This window comes from Pinus tabuliformis, chromosome 5_2 (assembly GCF_031772625.1).
Source record: "Pinus tabuliformis cultivar Carrire ecotype Pingquan chromosome 5_2, CPIR1, whole genome shotgun sequence".
In the NCBI taxonomy this organism is placed as follows: Eukaryota; Viridiplantae; Streptophyta; class Pinopsida; order Pinales; family Pinaceae; genus Pinus; species Pinus tabuliformis.
This window is the reverse complement of record NC_142306.1, coordinates 591,501,829-591,515,638: the sequence shown is the minus strand read 5'-3', so window position 1 is coordinate 591,515,638 and position 13,810 is coordinate 591,501,829.

Genomic DNA, 13,810 nt, shown 5'->3' with positions numbered 1-13,810 from the left:
ATTTTCGCACATGTTTTTGGACGCGATGGTTTTCGGTCCATGGTATTAGACGCGATGGTTTTCGGTCCATGGTATTGGATGCTTCAGCATGTATAAATATGTATTATAACATTGAAAGGAACATAATGAAAAATCAAGCTGGTAGTCCCGGTTTTGGGATCCAGGGGAAAATCTTTGTGTATATGTGTTTTATGTGTTATGCTCTCGCATTGTTTATTTTCTGTGTTTTAGAATTCGTATGCAGGTAATTTCTATACAGGGTTAAAACCTACAATTCTTATTGTCAAATCATGAACAGTGACTTTAACGGTCACTTTCGGGCTGACTTGCTCGATTTCTCCCCGAGTAGCATAGCTCACTCCGCGTTGTCGTGAACCCTGTGACATTTCCTCCTTCCCCAAAATCCTCCAATCGCGTAGTTCCCCAACCCGGGCAGTGTATTTTATAGTCCTGCGCCTCCTTTCAGCTGCTTGGAGCGCTAAGACTATGCTACCTTCATATAAAAACCTCGTCGGATCACCAGTGTATGGCTTCAATCGGCTGCCATTCACCTTTCCTAGGAAGGGATCTTCGTTCAATTTAACCAACGGAATTACTCCAACATCGGTAATCTCCTTAATGACATAGGGTCCTAGCTAGTGCATTCTGAATTTCCCTGGAAATTTATCAAACTTGCTGTCATATAACAAAACCAGAACATTTACCTTAAAGGTGCACAGCTTAATGTGCCGATCATGCCATGCTTTTTCACATTGATTTTGGACCTGTCGGTGAAATCCAGCCATAAATATTTCTTGCTCAAGCTCAGCAAGTTGCGTGAGCCCTCTTCCAGGGCTTCACGATCCGTCATACCCATGAGTTCCGCTATGTGTAGACTAGGCACAATGTATTCCATGGGAATCACTGCTGCAACACCATATACAAGCCTATAGGGTGTCTGTCCAGTCAACTTTTTGCATGTCATTCGATAGGCCCATAGTACAGTGGGTATGCGCAAGTCCTAATCACTTCACTGAGCATTGCAAACCTTGGTCAGCGTGTTCTCCAGTTGCTTATTGAATGCTTCCACCATCCCATTAGCCTGTGGATGATAAGGCATGATTTTCTGGTGATATACCTAAAATTCCTCCGTCACCGTACTGATCGTTTCATTCAAAAAGTGCGTACCACGATCACTCATCAAAATATTTGGACACCCAAATCACGTCAGTACATACACAAAGAGAAACTTTGTATTCTGGTATTCCAAATATCCTTATTGCTGTAAGCATATTATCTAACTCTAAGCGGACCTTCTCCTCATATTTTGGGTTGAGATGGTAAGGCCTTTGCTTAACCGGCTTCGCGTTGGGTTTTAACGTGATCTTCATAATGCCCAGGTCTCCTATTATCCCCTTTAACTCTGTAAACTTGGTAGGGAAAAAATCCTGGTATTCGCGGAGCAATTTGGAAACCTTATCCACCGTTGCGTCGTCCCAGTAATCTCCAATATTTGCGAATTTGGGCTCCGCCTCCATACCAATATTTACCTATTTCGTTTTTAGTGGCACGATTATATCAGGATTCTTGATCTGTGGTCCCTTGACCTCGTGGTGACCCTCGGTTTCAGGAATATTAATATTTTGTGGGTCCTCATCTTCTTCTTCAGCAGTCACATTATAGCATTCCAATGCATGGCTCAGCTAAGAAGTCCAATCAGGTTGAATCATATCCAAAGGATCCTGTTGTATCCTAAAGATTGATGCTTTAACTTCATGTAGTGCTTCGTCAATACAGTCAAACCCGTCTTCGAAGCTGAATGTCAATATGAATTATTCATACAGAATATCCCATTTTCCCGTTCCATGGTGGAGCTCTGTCTCCAAGTACCAGTTCATCGGGATGACATCCAAGGTGTGACAGAACAAGTGCACCCATTTAGGGTGGGGCTTCGCTCCATAGGCCTTAGCCCATTTGGCCAAGTGTGCACACAGATCGTCCTTCCCATCATATTTGTCTATCACTCGTACCTTCGGCTTCCCAAAGTGTGTTCTCATCATCCTCCTACACTCACGCCAATCATCAAAACTACCCTTGTGTGTACCCCACCATCTCGTGGGTGTAGCGCGCAATGCCCACTCCAAAGCCTAGAAGCGCTACTTCTCTGGTACTTCCCTCTCAAATGCATCCAAAAACACATCCACATCATTCAAGCCATCATAATTGAGCAGATTTCTTACCTCTAACAACACATAGCGGAGTGACTGGGTCATCATGTTACAGCTCAGCGTGGTTACTTCGTGTAGCCGATTCTGTCAGCGCTCTAATTCTTCGTCCGAGTCTAAGTTGCAAGAACTCTCGCAATCCCATGTAATTCGTCCATCTGTTGTCGGATTCACCCCATCTTGGTCGAACGTTGTTATCTTATATATGCAGTCCAAATCATCATCGCTTTCGTAATCGCAGACTGGTTCAGCATAGTGCGATCCTTCAACGGGATCTAGGGGTGCTATTACACGAAGTGATTTCTTTTCAAATATCATCTTTCTCTTCTTTAGGTTGATTACCCTGTTCATGCCAGTAACCCAATCAATGCCAAGGAGCTCAGGGTAGGGGTTGTTGTCATCCACAATTTCTATTACTTCAAAATCAGCCAATGCGCTCGCGCCTTCAATATCTATAGTTACTCCTTGCAGTCGTCCCATGGGGATGATCTTCTACTGATTTTCCATTCTTAACTGAATTAGATACCATTGTAGCGCGGGTCTCCCCATCCTCTCCCAAGTCTACTTCGGCAAAACATTTGCGTCTGACCCCAGATCCAGACTAACTTAACCCATTTTGTATTCTCCTATCTACGCGTTCAGTCTCATCTCACGTCCTGTCCTTGCTTTATTCTTGCCAATCTTCCGTAGCGTGGTTCACTCGGAGTGTTTCCGACACATCTATTTATAAGTTCCTGTAACCCCTTCATAGCCTTGCTATCACGCAGCATCTTCATGCAGGTCTCTAGAAAGGTTGTAAGCATAGAAGGGTCCATTTCCTGAACAAGCTTATCTTGGCTCCCTGAGGTAGAGGCCTCAGCGAAGCTCTTCTTTGCTTCCATGAAAATTTCACGTTTGTGTTGTACATAAAATTCAACCTCCTTCAGGTTGTTTCCCCTTATTGTCGCCCGTTGCAATTCCATTTTAGAGCACTATATTCACATTTGAATCCTCTTCGCGAGGCTCATCCCTATCATCTATAGGTTTTGATTTGACTGTGGTGGTAACACCCCTTTGTCACGTATCCTCGCTATCAGTGTCGGATAGTCCTCCGTCTCATGATGAATCCGAGTAAAATATTTTCACGACGGACGCATTGGATTAGTGCATTCATGGGCATAGTGTCCTGGTCCTCCACAATTGTAACATATCAGCTGTCCCTGACCTTTGCCAGGTCCTCCTGCACCTCCGCCTCGTCCGCGCCCCTGAAAGCATGTTCGCACCATCCCAACGCTCTAGTCAAGAGGCCTCGTTTCTGCCTGAACTCTATAGGCAGGTTTTCTGTCCATCATTAATTCATAACTTCGGAAGTTGCGCTCATCATGCCCTACCAGCCTGCAGAAGTTGCAGAACAGTTGTTGCAGTGTTTGTACAAACTTCTACAGAAAATGACAGTTATTAGTCATATGTTTCCCTGCTACCTAACATATAGCACACCACAACGCAGGCCCCACGCTTAGTCCTACTTGGGCTTCCGGCCTCAAAGGCATTGGTCCTCCTCCTGCAATATAGTTCTCAAAGACTGGGCAGTGGTCTTTGTCATGCCTGTTGTAGGGAAAAGTATCCAATACGGAATGACCCTATCCCACTCTAAGGGTGATAGTACCTCAGCAACAACTGAATACAAAGCTATTCAAGATTACTTCTTTATGAGATGTAAGAGAGAGGAGAAAGGGATCCACTAACCGTTATCTTCCGCTAATGGTTGATCCAATCTTCCCTCTTTGCTGCTTGCTCCCAGCTCCTTGCTCTTTCACTGGCCCAGCTACACAAAGATCCTGCAAAAGCACAAGAAAGGGAAACTACAAGAAGCATACATCCATAATTGATTCAAGGATTAGAATAAATCAAATATACAAGCATCAATACACCATTAAGATACATGCATATAGAAGAACCTCAAATGCTTTATTAATGGAAGAAGTAAAGTTCTGAGAGTGTTACAACCATAAGAGGCCCAATCCAGCAACACTTCCCAGCAGAAAGAAATCTCCTCTTCACCTCCTTCAAAGCAATCACCCAATAGTTCTATACACAAACCAACAGCACTTCCTTACATTCACAAAATTCCAGCCCCCTGAGACCTCATGAGAGAGCTCTATATATAGGAGATTTGGAGAAAGGATGAGTCAGCTTGAGACTGACATGAAGCTGACTAGTGTCCTCTCCCACTTTAGTTAATCTTCAGTTCTTGAGTCCACTTGGAGATTCTTGCTTCCACTTGGAGATCAAGACCCTCTTACTCATCACAAGGCGAATTCCTTGACCCAAGTGTCAGTTTGGAAGCTTCCTGGGCAATTGACACCTTGCAGAATGACTATGCCACTTGACCAATCTCGCCCAGCGCAGGTAGCCTTCATTAGATTTGACATTCAGTGCAGGTACAGAGTGGAGCAGTTGACATTCAGCGCAGATGATGCTCAGTGGAGCAGCTGACATGATCCAGAAATAGCTTGTTTTTGAGTGTTTTCAAGTGGAGAACTGATTTTCAGTGCTGTGGTTTGCTGACCTTGTTCCTCTAAGGGTAAGAACAACATGTTTAGGGACTTTGGATCCCTCAGATTATCGACATTTCATGCTCCATGCTGTTAGGCACAAAAATGTCTATAACAGTTGCCCCCTAAAGTATGAGGTCGTTTATCGGGTGAAATGCTTTATCAGGAGGATCCGAAGTTCATTCAATCGCTGAGAGGTGCCCTGTAATAAAATACAATACAATACATTATTTTTCATTTTGCTTTCATGATCTAGCTGAGGCGGGCATTCCCATGCTCAGCTTTATAAATTCATTTTGGTACATAGAACAGACGATCGTCTGATGGTAGACTGATAATTCTCTGCTAAAATTGTCATCCTTTGAGTAGGATGATCATCTGCTGCAATGATGTACATAACAAATGTCTTTATATTTCCTGAATATATATCGCAGCCCGGATGGATGAAACTAGATCCGGGGTCTTCAATCTCGTTCGATCTTTACTCTAAGTACAAGTCGATCCATGTGAGAATTACGCTGAAGTCGAACATGGAAAGACATCGCTTGATTACCGGTCAATAATGTAAACCGTTAACAAGCGCGAGAGGAATCACCAATAATGACAATGACCCTCAAGGTACTGCAGTACAATTCACGTGGTGTGAATAAAGGACTTGGCGTCGAACACCACGCAAAATCTTCTGGTCGAAGGTCATTGATGTATACCTGTCGCCGGAAGTGAGAAACTTGCCATTGAGGCATGCAAGCTTCAAAGTACTGGGGGGGGTTGTTCCTAGATCAACTTCCTGGATAATGAGCTGAAGTCGCCAAGAAGCGATCTGTCAAAGGAGGGCCTTAATGAATCCCACATCAATGACACGGAACGGAGCTAATGATTTTAGTGGAGGTGAAAACAATCTGTGAAATATGATTCAGGGTGGCGATCATGGGTGGATGAAGGATAATGTATGGCAGTGGATGGGACACGGTTGACTCTTTCTGAACAACATCTCTTGAACATATAACGACACTGATGTGATGGATCGGTAGCATTACCCCAAATGTGGATGGTTTGGCGAGGACCATGGTGATGAGACCGGTGAATGAAACAACCCAACCCGATGTGATACGGAGGACAAAGTGTCATGTTCAAGAGCGACTTGCTACCATTAAAGCTTTGAGGTTCTCCCAATTTTTCCCCAGTCATTTCTGACCAGTACCTCTTTATTTTTGTCAAGCTTGAGGAGGATAACATATGCTTGTTCTATAACCTGCCCTTCGGGCAAGCCCATCGCTATATTTTAACAAGCTTAGCGATAGGGAAACTCGTTCTCGTCTAAAGACAAGTTTGTCGCTATTTAATCATTTTAACGAGTCTAACGACAAGGAAAACTCGGTCCTTTTCATTTTTAGAGAGTCTGAAAAGGTACAGAAAGTTAACTCCAAAATTCCTTTTTCATCATCTAATCCCTTAAGTCCGAAAAAGTATAAAACAATACAAAAGGGATGAGTTTTCGATTACTTTAACGAGCCGAATAAAACAAGCGCTCGACCTTTTTGTGCAATAATCCCTCAGGTCCAAAAAGATTAAAATCTAGAGGAGGGATAGCTCTTCCGGTCCTTTTAACGAGCTGGAAGGCCAAAACTCGGCAAACTTTTCATATTTTACGAGTCAGATGAAAAGAGCTCAAAGAAGACTCGTCTTTTGAGGAATGAGTGATAAACAGGGATAGCAACTGATTCCAGGTACAGGTTGGAATTTTCCATTCATGGCAGTGTCACAAGGATGGCTAAGTGGAATCACTCTTCGCAGCTATTCCTCAAAAAGGATAAACAATCATATGGAGGTGAACGATTGGCCAAATGAAATGGAGGTGGCAGGTGCAAAACACGACCAAGGCTTTTATGGCTAATAAATTTACGATCACAATGGTTATTTACTGGTACTGGGTTCATTTTTTAAAGAGCTTGAATGCGCCAAAACACTGCTCAAAAGCTTATGTTTATTTTTTAACGAGCATGAACTATGACGCTAAAACTGCTTGGATCTCGCTTTTCTATTTTTTAACGAGAATAAATTCCGCGGTAAAACTGCTCGCATCTTGCGTTTATTTTTTAACGAGCATGAACTATGCTAAAACTGCTCGATCTTATGTTTATTTTTTAACGAGCATGAACTATGTGCTAAAACTGCTCGATGATAAGTTTGCATGCCCCCAGCATAATAACGCAAACCGAGGCGCATGCCCCCCAAGCTTCATTGCATTCAACTCGGTGGTTGGAATGAAGGTTTACCTTTGAGAAAGGGGATTAGTTTCATTTTTTAATGAGGTTGACATAGTAAAAGAACTATCCTCATGACTCCTTGTTTCATTTTTTAACGAGGTTGACACGAGATTAGAACCGTCCTCGGAGCCCACTGTATTTACAGTATTTCCATTAGGGTGATGATCCATGCTGACAAAATGTTTAGGAATCTTCCGAATCCATTAGATATAGAAGATTTCATATTGTAGGTTTCCACTGTGGCCACTTCTGCCAGATTTCTTGCAGGCGGTAGGGCAAAAGTGCCCATTAAGGCAGGGTCTTTTAGGAGACCTACTCCAATATTTTGAAGCGAATGATCGCTTCCATGGATCATTGGAATGCTTCCCGTAACTTGTGAACTGTCGGGGAGGAAAGTTTGTTGGTCGACGACTGTAATCCCTCCTTAAAAGGGAAATGAAATCTTCCTGAAGTAGGTCGACACGACTGCGGCCATGGCATATATCCAGGGCCTTCCTAGTAGGATGTTGTAATCGAGGTTTCCATTGATTACTTCAACATCGACTTCTACTGTTTTTCCCCCCAGTTCAACTTGCAAGTTACTTAAAATCCCGTATGGAGTGTATGATCGTCCATCAAACGCTTTTAAGGTCGTTGACGATTTCGACAAGGGTGGTGAGCCTAAATTTTTCCAGCAACTCATCGACATAAGACATGTAGATGCCCCCTCATCAATAATTGTTCGATGAACAGTTTTGTTGAGGGCTTTCACTTGAACAAGGAAAGCTAGTTGAGCTGGTAACTTAGGGTCATATCCTTTATGATCAAAGGCCACAAGATTGGAATCCATTGGGCCAATCCCACCTATTGCTGATAATAAAGTTTGCTCTTGGGAGGGGCAATTTTGCGGTACCTCAAGTGTCGACATAGCGGACGGCGATTGGGCCAGGTCCTCTATTATATTATAATTCTGTGCTATTTTGGCATGAGGATTAAATGTCGATTTGTGTACTACTCCTTTTGGCAACTTTATCATTGGTTCAGGAATGATGGGTGGCACAACTTTGGTCAAAGTTGTCGTCGAACTATTAGGTTGTTCATTAGCCTTGTTATTTGACAGCCGTAGATTCCCGTAATCTTTATTCCTTGTCAAAGCATTATTCTGCTGCTTTGAGGTAGACAACATAAGCACTTGGGATCGGGAAACATTTTGATTAGCAACCAGATTTTGACCTGGATTAGGAAACGGATCAGTCAATACTACTGGGGTTTTTGAACTCTTGAAGAGTTTCTTAACTTCAGCTATATGTGGACAATCTTTTGTCCAATGATCCTCATCGCATATATGACACCCTGCCGGGGTTTCCTTTTTCTCCCCGTCTTTTTCTTCTCGCCCCCTGGTTGCTTCAGTTGTTTTCCCTTGTCGGTCGACATGGCATTTACTTCCGAGGCAAGAAGTTCTTCATTTGCATTTTGACTAGAAATTTTGTGTTTGCCAAACACGTCATCGCCGGCGCGAGAGTCATTGTTTGATTTAGGAGGAGGAGGAATTGAGAATTCCGGTCTAGGGGCGTCAGGTATTTTGTCGTAGAGCGTGCCGGACTGAGTATAAACTAAGTCCAGATATTGCGCACGAGCGATAACTTGCTCTTCCATTACGACTCCCCCCTTTGCCACATCTTCCGTGATGGTAGGAAGTAATGACTTGATAAACCATTCAGCTAATAGCTGATCGGGAACGTATGTTTTTACCATCCTACGACGACGTCGCCACTCATGTATATGATCAGATATATGGGTGGCAGTCGTCTGTTTGAAGTTGGTAAGGAGTTCTGCTCCCGTTTCATACCTTATCGGTAATTGAAAATGGGTTAAAAAGGTTATGGCTAAGGTACTGAAGTTGTCGAACGAAGCTCTAGGCAATTCAATGTACCATTTTGCTGTCGGACCCGTTAACGTCCTCTGAAAGAGGCGAAGACGTATCGAATCATCATTCAGGGTGTTTGATGAACACCATAGATGGAATGTCATCACATGATTCGATGGATCTTCACCCGGATTTCCATTAAATTTAGGAATGTCTGACGGAAGTTTATGCGGAATCGCTGGCCACCAAGGGGCATAAGCAATTGGATCATTCGTCAGCCGGTTTAGATCTGGTAGTTCTAGAGTTGCTACAAAGGGCAACTGTTGGTTCAGGTTAGGCGAAGCATATCCAGGATAAGATGGTATCGCCTGAGCAATGGGTCTTTGCAGACCAGCATAATGCTGACAACTTTGACAAGGTTGATGGGCATAACCATTATAGCATGGTTGCCCATTACTTACAAAGACTTGTTGCTCAGGTCCTTGATATGATTGCTGGAATGGCGGTTGTTGAGATTGAACCAGCTCTGGTTGTTGGACCATTTGCTGTTGACCAATACTAGATGATTGACCAGGATGAGGAGTCACAGTACTTGTTTGAGCCTGAGTCGCTCCAGATAAGGAGGCACTACCCTGAGATTGTGATTGAGTCGTTGAGACTTGCGACACATTCATTATAGCAGGTATGGTGGGAATATTCGACACAGGGTGTACTGGTTGCATTGAATATACAACCCCTGGTTGCTGAGGCAGTATTGGTACCCAACCGCTGGATGTAATTCCAGTTTGACCTGAACTTTGTTGTAAACTCCCATATGGTTGTTCTCTGGGAGGGAACAATGAAAGAGCATATTGCCCTCCATATGGTGGAAATCCAGTACTTAAAGGGTAAATTGGCCTTTGAAGACACATTGGATCAATTTGTTGAGTTTCAACATAAGAAATACCAGATGATAATCCGGATGAAGAAATAGGAACTAACCATGTCGTCGTCCCTGATGGGACTCCGGCTTGTTGTTGACAATTTGCCGGGACAGATGGTATACCAGCGAACATCGTTGGAGTAGCAGTAGGAGGCTCTGCTGCTGCTGTGTCGGACGACACAGTCCTAGATGTCGACGGTTGTTCAGACATATCTAGTCTATCCAAAAGATTTCTTAGCGATTCTACAGGAACTTCCACTTGTGGTGGACTAACTTCGAAGATCAACGAGGGAAAGGTGATGATTATTCCGCTTAAAATAAATTTTATAACGACGCTTTAGACACAACCTGCTTTTTCAGTTTTAAAGAGTCGAGAAAAAGCTAAAGATGACTCTAGTCTCCTTCGATGTATTAACGAGCCCGAAGTGACAAATGCTCGGTTGGACTTTTTCAGTTATAGAGTTTGAAAAAGGCCAAAAGAAACTGCTCTGGAGTTCTAGGCAGAGGGTGTGCCAAACTTTTCGCAAAACCACAGAATACGTTTTATGGTACGAGTGGTCGATCTTCGTGAATGCTGTGTTCACTGCATTGCGATCAGTAGGGCGGCCGACACGGTTTCCTATTGGATAAAGGCTTTATTCCTATAGGGGTCTCCCAATATATACGCGACGGTACGTGGGAGCACAAGTCCGTATTGATACTTATCGCTTCACCGTGGAGGAATCACCCAACCACTCAACGCTAAGGTACCACGTTTAACGACACCGGAACACGTCTCTAGCTTAGACCTCTAGATGTTTGCGTTATGTTTCAAAGCGTTGTTAGGTTCATTCAATATATTTTAAGTTGATCTTGTTTAGCAGTTTGTCTTTCAGGATCACCACGAGATGTATTGGTACAAATTCCTAAATGCAATCTAAGATGATAAGCAAGCTTTATAATCTTTTAACTTTGAAAATCCTAACTACTGAGGGAAAAGAAAGACATCATCTTTTCACACAGATCACGAAGCACACACTAATGCACTTTCTCCTAGATCAATCATGCAAACTTATCAAAAATGCAAATGCAAAATGCAGGTATTTCTTTTCTCTTTCTTAATGTTGATGTATTACAAAAAGAAAGCTGTTGTATAATTTCGAATTCAATTTCAAGTGAAAGCAAACAAGCTTGTCCAAAATCAAAAGACACCTTAAGATTTACTTGTTTCGACACCAGAAATATATAAACTCAAACCAAATGACGAAAGCAAAAGCTCAATCAGCTATGAACAGCAAATAAACTAACTCTTAAGATCAAAACGACACTTTATCACAGGTCTAGATCTAAGAGGTCACAGCAAGACTAGTTCACTTTCGTTATGGGAAACTGTAAATGCATAAGAAATACACAAAGAACAAACACAGTTTCTTTATACAACTGAGGCGGAATAGTAACAAGGAAAGTTGGTTTCAGATAGGCACACTGACTAGTAACAAACAGCAAAAACAAGAGTGAAAACAAGGCAAGAAACAGCAGGAAACCCCAGTAGCACAGTGTACCACTGGTTCAGCGCAGGTAAAGGACTGTCAGATTGACATTCAGCGCAGTTCCCGAAGGGGCTACCTGTGCTGAAATGCAGACTGCCTTTGTACAGCCTGCACTGAAGAACGAGACTTGCGTTTTTCACAGTTTCCGGGTCACATATTGCTCAAAAATTCACAGTTTTTGCTCAAATCAGAAGCTATCAGTCAAGGACACACTAAGGGATGACAAGGAGGATGAAAAGCTATCACTAAGAGCTTATTAAAGTCCTTGTGGATCAGCTCTTCAAATCATAAACTTGCCCAGAAACTGAGCTAGAGTAGCTGCCCTCTACTTTGTATTTGAATGATTCAAACACAGTTCGATTCGGTACTCCCTTTGTTTATGAAATGAATAGCAAAAACACAAACAACCAACAAGATACGATCCCCAGCGGAGTCGCCAATTTGTTGTAGGGAAAAGTATCCAATACGGAATGACCCTATCCCACTCTAAGGGTGATAGTACCTCAGCAACAACTGAATACAAAGCTATTCAAGATTACTTCTTTATGAGATGTAAGAGAGAGGAGAAAGGGATCCACTAACCGTTATCTTTCGCTAATGGTTGATCCAATCTTCCCTCTTTGCTGCTTGCTCCCAGCTCCTTGCTCTTTCACTGGCCCAACTACACAAAGATCCTACAAAAGCACAAGAAAGGGAAACTACAAGAAGCATACATCCATAATTGATTCAAGGATTAGAATAAATCAAATATACAAGCATCAATACACCATTAAGATACATGCATATAGAAGAACCTCAAATGCTTTATTAATGGAAGAAGTAAAGTTCTGAGAGTGTTACAACCATAAGAGGCCCAATCCAGCAACACTTCCCAGCAGAAAGAAATCTCCTCTTCACCTCCTTCAAAGCAATCACCCAATAGTTCTATACACAAACCAACAGCACTTCCTTACATTCACAAAATTCCAGCCCCCTGAGACCTCATGAGAGAGCTCTATATATAGGAGATTTGGAGAAAGGATGAGTCAGCTTGAGACTGACATGAAGCTGACTAGTGTCCTCTCCCACTTTAGTTAATCTTCAGTTCTTGAGTCCACTTGGAGATTCTTGCTTCCACTTGGAGATCAAGACCCTCTTACTCATCACAAGGCGAATTCCTTGACCCAAGTGTCAGTTTGGAAGCTTCCTGGGCAATTGACACCTTGCAGAATGACTGTGCCACTTGGCCAATCTCGCCCAGCGCAGGTAGCCTTCATTAGATTTGACATTCAGCGCAGGTACAGAGTGGAGCAGTTGACATTCAGCGCATATGCTCAGTGGAGCAGCTGACATGATCCAGAAATAGCTTGTTTTTGAGTGTTTTCAGGTGGAGAACTGATTTTCAGTGCTGTGGTTTGCTGACCTTGTTCCTCTAAGGGTAAGAACAACATGTTTAGGGACTTTGGATCCCTCAGATTATCGACATTTCATGCTCCATGCTGTTAGGCACAAAAATGTCTATAACAATGCCCCTAACCTTTACATTTTAGGAACCATATCTCTTCATGTGCCTTCGGTCGAACTGTTCTGTCCTGCTTCAAACTTTGCATTTCGAGGCAAAGATTTTGCAACTGTGCATGGATCTGCTGAACCCCAAGATTCAGATCTTGCATTGGTGTCTCAAGCAGTCTTATTGCAATCTCCAAGGCCTCTTCCTGAGTCATAATCTTCTGTTGTGACAGTGCAACCCTTAGGTGAGGCAGGAGCGAAGCCACGAACCACTTGCGGTGATGTCCATCTGTTAAGTTCATATTAGCTTCACAGATTTTACACTTCAATCTCTGATCCAATTCCCAAGGTGTCTCACCTGGTTTCATCACGATTTCCTTGAACCCCACAATCGACTGCGCCTCAAATTTAGGCCTACTGAACTCTTTATTCAGCGCGGTCTGGATTTCTGCCAACCTAGTGTTTGGGTTATCATTAGAGTACTTGATGTACCAAGTTAGCGCATGATCCTGTAAAGCACTAACCAATGTTTCCTTCTTCATGTGATTGTCTGTGATGCCCTGAGCTTTCCATACATCTTTTACGATGAACCAGAACTGGTCTGGGTCCTCATTTCCCAAGCCCTTAAATAAAGGCAACTTCACTGAATTCACCATGTTGAACTATGGTGGAAGTGGTGGTGGTGTGGGCGAAGTCACAAGTGACGGTGGTGAAGGTGGAGGTGGTGTAGGTGGACGTGGTAGTCACGGGAACCCTTGTTTTATCAATTGAACTAAAATTTGTAGAGAAGCCTTCACTACTCCCTCTTTGTCACTCAACGGAGGTGAAAGAAGTGGGCTATATTCAGGACCCTTTCTTCCTTCATTCCTGTAAGTCTTTCCACTTCGCGTAGCTTCGAACATGAAGGTAGCTACATAACCCGTTTTTTGCACAATAACATCTTAATCCAAGTGTTTAAAGACTTCAAGTACTTACCTTGCAGACCTTTGAAAAAGCTTCGCTCCGCCTCGCTATAGCTGG